Source organism: Arvicola amphibius, chromosome 3 (genome assembly GCF_903992535.2).
Source record: "Arvicola amphibius chromosome 3, mArvAmp1.2, whole genome shotgun sequence".
Taxonomy (NCBI): domain Eukaryota; kingdom Metazoa; phylum Chordata; class Mammalia; order Rodentia; family Cricetidae; genus Arvicola; species Arvicola amphibius.
The window spans coordinates 32,843,881-32,850,725 of NC_052049.1; the positions used below are offsets into that span (position 1 = coordinate 32,843,881).

Here is a 6,845-nt window from a genome sequence, read left to right on the forward strand (position 1 = left end):
TAAGTTCACAGAAGGTTATGTTTAGTTAAAAAAAAATGCTGGTTTAAGAATTTCCTAAAATGCTGTTGAGATACAAAATGCTGTAATCAAAAGCAATTGCAAAAATTTCCTTTGACATTTGTTTTATGTTTTTGTAATCTTGTGGAAATCACATCTCAACCTTCATGATTTTTCTATTTGAATACACTTTGCAAAAGTCTTTGGGGAAGGAAGGCATTAAAGACATATTGCAAAAAAGTTACAAAGTCACAGGGAAAGCAGGGAAAGTGGGTAGGAAAATTTATTGTTCAAAATTACTCTGAACCTAGAAACAGGCGGTGTTGGTAATTTCTTCCAAATAATACAAATAGTTGGTATATAACCATAGATAAAATCTAGCCATGATGTAGATATGGGACTAAGTAGAATTTCATTTTCAAATTACCTCTTCTTTTCTAGCACAGCTGGAGAAATGGCATTTCACACCCATTCTCCGGTGTCTGCAATTATTCTAAAGCCGACACTAACGCATTTAAATTATGTTCGTCTCTGCTCAGATCTTGCTTAAAGAGCGAAGATTTTATCTCTTCTTTAAGAAAGTCCCATTCTACAGCTGCCAGGATGAAGATGTCTGAGGACTGAGTTTGTAACTGAACACTCCTTGTGAAATCATTTCACTGCAGCAATGGCTCCCCCCCCCCCTCAATCCTAAGCTTGTCCCAGATCTTCAGAATGCTTTGGAATGTCCTTGCCCTTGCCCACCTGGTTTAGGTTTCTCCTCCTCCCTTTATCTCCCTTTTCCACACAACAAGACAATCCAGAGTTCGTGTCATTTAGGTGTCACCAGGTCTGTGAGACGTGAAAAAGCTCTGCCAGTTAGCATAACACAAAATCCAGGGGGTTTCAGGGCATCACGTTTCCGCGCAGCAGAGAAAGCTGAGAAGCATTGCATAGCCAGCAGCACTGGAGACAAGTTTGAATGAGGACACTTTGTCCAGGAATGGAAACTCTGCATCCTTTGTTATTTTAACAGGCTGTGTCTGTTCTCCTTGAGAGAAATTGTATGAGAGAAGATTGGATTAAGTAGTTTTTATTTTATTTCAAAGCACTTGTACACTTTTCCAAAGATCAGCTTACTGGGCCAAGTAATAAACTCTTGTTTTACAATAATACTAGTGTGTATTATACCACCCCAGCTTACTACTAAATACAGAATTAGAGTTGGGAAACAAAACAGTTGTTTCTTTGGTGAATGAGGCATATATCATTACCTATTCACTTTGCCAGATATAACTTGAACCTTCTAAGCTAGTTAAGAAAAAGAAAAAGAAAAGAAAGAAAGAAGGAAAGAAAGAAAAGTAGTTAATCTGCTTCAGGAAGAAAAGACAAACAGTGTAAACTTACTCCAATGCTTTTGAAAAAATCTTAGCCTTTTGCAGTCTAAAGAAAATCTACATTTATATTTTCTAGGCATTTGTATCTTTTGAAAGGTGAAAACATGTTTACGTACTTTGCAATTCTGCTTTCCACATTTTTAAAAAGGTTATAGTCTAATTTAGAGGAACTAGTTCTTTGGATCAACTACTTATTTACCTCTTTAAATCTGATCACATAGACCAAAAAGTGCAGATTTGGGTAAATAACTTCCAATTAAATTATACCTTCTTTTCATACTATTATGTAGAAGAATATTAATACTATAAAAAGTTATTATATTCATTATTTCCTCTCTCATATATAAAACATATATTACTATATAAAATATATGTATGTGTTTATATATATAAAACACACATTCACACGTTCCTGTTTAAGAATGTCTCTGTCATGAATTTAATGTTTGTTTAGATATTACCATATATGAGAAATTTTCTCATAATTTCTGATTAGCTGCCATTTTAATTTTATTGTTTGGTTATGGGGTAATTATTTGATCATTTGATTTCTTTTTAATTTCTTGTAGTAATCAAATTAAGAACAAGTTAATTATCACACATTTTGTGAACTATTGCTTTTGTCAAAAGAGATGCATGTTTTGGATTAACAGCGTGTGTTTAATACTTTCTTGCTATCCTGCTTTGCTTTGGGGAAGGTCCAAGGCCTTCCCTACTATATCTAGGCGGAGCAAGGTATCCATCCAAAGAGAATAGGTTCCCAAAAAGCCTGTACAAGCAGTAGGGATAAATCCTGGTGCTATTGCCTGTGGCTCCGCAGTCTGCCCCAATCATACAACTGTCACTCACATTCAGAGGGTCTAATTTGGTCCTATGCTGGTTCCTTCCCTATCTGGCTGTAGTTGGTGAGCTCCCATTAGCTCAGGTAAACTGTTTCAGTGGGTGTCACCATCATGGACTTGACTTCATTGCGACTATTCTCACTCCTCTTACTCTTTAATTGCATTTTGGGAGCTCAATACAGTGCTCCAATGCAGGTCTCTGCCTCTGTTTCCATTAGCTGCTGGATAAAGGTTCTGAGGTGACATTTAAGATACTCATCAGTCTGACTACAGGGCAAGGCCAGTTCAGGAACCTTCTCCTTTATTGCTTAGGGTCTTAGTTGGGGTCATCCCTGTGGATTTCTGGGAATTTCTCTAGTGCCAGGTTTCTTGCTATTTCCATAAAGATTCCCTCAATCAAAATATCTCTTTCCTTACTCTCATCTCTGTCCTTCTTCCATCTCATCTTACACATTCCCTCAAGGTCTCCTCCCCCATCCCCTCTCCCCTCTTTTCCTCTTCTGTTTTCCCTTCTCCCCCCACCCCTATGCTTCCAATTTGTCAGATGATCTTATCTATTTCCCCTTTCCAGGTGGATCTATGAATGTTTTTTCTTAGGGTTCACCTTGTTACTTAGTTTCTCTTTGAACTATAGGCTTATTATCCTTTGCTTTACAGGTAGTATCCACTTATGAGTAAGTACATACCATGTTCATCTTTCTGGGTCTGGATTAGCACACTCAGGATAGTTTTCCTAATTCCATTCATTTACACGCAAATTTCAAGATGTCATTGTTTTTTACTGCTGAGTAGTACTCCAAAGTATAAATATACCATATTATCATTATCCATTTTTTTTTTTTTGGTTGAGGGGCATCTAGGTTGTTTCCAGGTTCTGTCTATTACAAAGAATGCTCGTATGAACATACTTGAACATGTTCTGGTAGTATGATTAGCATGATGGAGTATCCTTTGGGTATATGCCCAAGAGTAGTATTGCTGGGTCATGAGTTAGGTTGATTCACAATTTTCTGAGAAACTACCATACTGATTTTCAGAGTGGTTGTACAAGTTTGGTCCTCTTGGCCCAAACCTTGCAGTGAGTGACTGTTGGTTTCCTTGGGAACTATTCTAGATCTGCTCTGTATTGTCACTGTCTCTGTCTCAGGGAGCCACTGAGGTGGCTGTCTTGGCCTACTCTCTTGGTCTGCTCTCCTGGTACTTTCTGTTGGTCCACTCTATGAAGTTACAGCTTGTGCATCAGATTTCCTCCCTTCATCCTCTCTTTTTGTGCTCTCTATGTAGTTGCAGCTTGTGTTTAAGCATTCCTCTGAGGTTGTAGGGGGGCAGGCATAGAAGGGTTTGGAGTCAGAGTGGGACTTGTAGTTTGCAGAGTCCGATGAATGGGATGCAGGTGTTGGAATAGCCTATCTGCAGGGAACTTGTCTTCTGGCTGGCTAGAGAAGCTGAGGCAGGTGAGGGGGGGCTGGATTTTGCCCCATTATGAAGGGTCTAGAGACTGGGGTGTCCTGCTGGGTGCGTGGGTGCTCACCACTCGGTCCTCTCTGTGTAGTAGCAGGCTGTGTTTCAGAGTTCCACTGAGGTTGTGGATAAGTGGGGGATAGGAGTGTTTGAAGGTGGAATTTGACTTGTAGCTTGTAGGGTCTTGCAGGGACTCATACCTTGCAGGCACTTCCCAGAAGACTAGGAAGAAACCATGCAAGCTTCCAAATGAGAGAAGCAGATAATAGTCTTACCTAGATGCAGTATCTGTGCTATGATGACCACCATGACAATATCAACTTAAAAATGTAATACTCTGACCAGACAGCAGGTGAGTTTCCTGCAGGTAGGTTGTTCCAAAACCCCCATAGAGTTACTCTGAGGTATTCTATGCTATTTGTGGCTATAGTGAGGGGTGATGTTTCTCTGATTTCTTTCTCAGCCCATTTATCATTTGTGTAAAGGAGAGTTATTTATTTTTTTGAGTTAGTCTTGTATACTGCTACATTACTGAAAGTGTTTAAGAGTTGTAGAAGTTCCTTGGTAGAATTTTTGGGGTTGAATATGTAAACTATCATATCATCAGCAAATAATGGGAGTTTGACTTCTTCTTTTCTGATTTGTATCCCGCTGATCTCCTTTTGTTGTTTTATTGATCTAGCTAAAACCTTAAGAACTATATTAAATAGATATGGATATCAACAAGTAAAAGATTGAAAATAGATCCATGTCTACCACTATGAACAAAGCTCAAGTCTAAACAAACTGAAGACCTCAACATAAAGCTAACCACACTAAACCTCATAGAAGAGAAAGTGGGAAGTGTACTTGAAGAGATTGGCACAAGGGACCACTTCCTAAATATAACCCCAGCAGGATAGACACTGAGAGAAACAATTAAAAAATGGGACCTTCTGAAACTAAAAAGCTTCTATAAAGCAAAGGAAATGGTTAACAAGACAAAATGACAGTCTACAGAATGAGAAAAGATCTTCATCAATGCCACATCAGACAGAGGTCTGATCTCCAAAATATACAAAGAACTCAAGAAATTGGTCACCAAAGAAACAAATAATCTAATAAAAATCAGCACAGACCTTAACAGAGAACTCTACAGAGGAATCTAAAATTGTTGAAAGAGACTTCAGGAAATACTCAACATCCTTAGCTATCAGAGAAATGCAAATCAAAACAACTCTAAGATTCCATCTTTTCACCTCTAAGAATGGCCAAGATCACAAAAACTGATGGCACCTTATTCTGAAGAGGATGTGGGGTAAAGAAAACACTCCTTTATTGCTGGTGAGAGTGCAAACTGATACAGCCCCTTTGGGTATCAGTATGGTGATTTCTCAGAAAATTAGGAAGCAACCTTCCTCAAGACCCAGCAATACAACTTTTGGGTTTATTTTATTTATTTATTTATTTATTTATTTATTTTTTGAGATTCACTGGCTTTATTGTTGCAGGAACACTAATACATGTGCTCCATTCCCAGCGGGGGCTATTGCTAGCTAGCCCCATACCTTGGTCCTCAATACTAGGAACACTGTGGGGAAGGGAGAAAACCTCTACATAGAGTTGGAGGGAGGCTATTGAGTCTGCTGAGGGTTAGGGTCATCTGGGTTCAATGGGGTGAGGACTGAGGATACTTGGGATTTAAGCTCAAGATTTGGCCACGTCTTAACCTGGGTTCTAAGCCAGATGGGGGGAGGGTCTGAAAAATCCTTAGTTTAGAGCTCAAGAGTTGAGAATGTCCTGCCCCAAGCCCTAGCTTTGAAATATGGAAGACCAGTCTCAGATTTGGGCTAGGGGAGTATCTCTTGGTCCAGTTTTGAGATTGGCTATGGATGCTCTGGTTTTAAAAAAAAAAAAAAAACAGTTTCAAGGCTCGATGTAGGTTACTGAGTCTCAAACTCAGGACTGAAGACTTTAGTCCCTAGGTAACAGGGGCTGGAGGGTAAGAGATGACTAGTTTGGGGTTGGAGTAAGCAGTCACAGGTGTCTTTTATTTTTTGCAGGCCAGAGGGCTCTAGGCTGCCACCGCTGCGCGCCCTAGACGACTTTGTTTTGGGGTATGCGCGTCTGGCGGCTCCAGATCCAGGCGATCCACAACGATGGTGTCACTGCGTCATCAACAATCTCCTCTACTACCAAACCAATTATCTTCTCTGCTTCGGCATCAGTCTCGCTCTGGCCGGGTACATTCGTCCACTGCACACCCTCCTGAGTGCACTGGTAATGGTGGTGGCCCTCGGTGTGCTAGTGTGGGCTGCTGAAACCCGTGCAGCTGTGCGCCGCTGCCGTCGCAGCCACCCTGCAGCCTGCCTGGCTGCAGTGCTTGCCATAAGCCTCCTCATTCTCTGGGCCGTGGGCGGCGCTTTCACCTTCCTGCTCTGCATCACAACCCCAGTGCTTCTGATCCTGCTGCATGCTTCACTGCGCCTGAGAAACCTTAAAAACAAGATTGAGAACAAGATCGAGAGCATTGGTCTAAAGCGGACGCCAATGGGGCTGCTCCTAGAGGCACTGGGACAATAGCAGGAAGCTGGATCCTAGGACCCTGGCATCTACATCCTGGATCTAGACGGCCCCCCACCCCATACCCAAGATGGACCCTTTTCTCAGCCATTAACTTTTGGGTTTATAATCAAAGAATGCTCAATCGTACCACAAGGACATGTGTTCAGTGCATCTGTCTCAGGCAGCATTTCCATGGCATGTCCCCGACTCTGCCTTCTTTCTCCCAGCATTCAGTTTAGTTTTCTCCACCTGCCCAAGTTCTGCCCTATCAACAGGCCAAAGCAGTTTCTTTATTCACCAATGGTATTCAAGCATACAGAGGGGAATCACACATCAATAACAAAAGGGTCTATTTTAAAGGGGAAAAAATCCCAAAATTCTTAATGTATCTGAAATTTGCTAATTCTGTTCTTGACATTATGCTTGCTTGATAAAATATTCATGCACTCAACCAAGATAGAGATGGAAGGCCAATGCAAGGAAATAACAAAAGTAGCCAGTGGCTTTTATTAGGATTACTTTATCTCTAAGTGAGGAATTATTTACAAGAGCAGAAGTGATCGAAAGACAGCTGCATCACCAAAAGCATGTGAGACAGCTCTTGCAAGCAGGAATCCAGGGGTGC

At 40.9% G+C, this 6,845-nt stretch overlaps 1 pseudogene; it reads left to right on the forward strand.

Moving 5' to 3' along the window:
- The window catches only part of LOC119809194, a 149,264-nt pseudogene extending 143,008 nt beyond the window's left edge, over window positions 1–6,256 (forward strand).
- The last annotated feature ends 589 nt before the right edge of the window (window positions 6,257–6,845 follow it).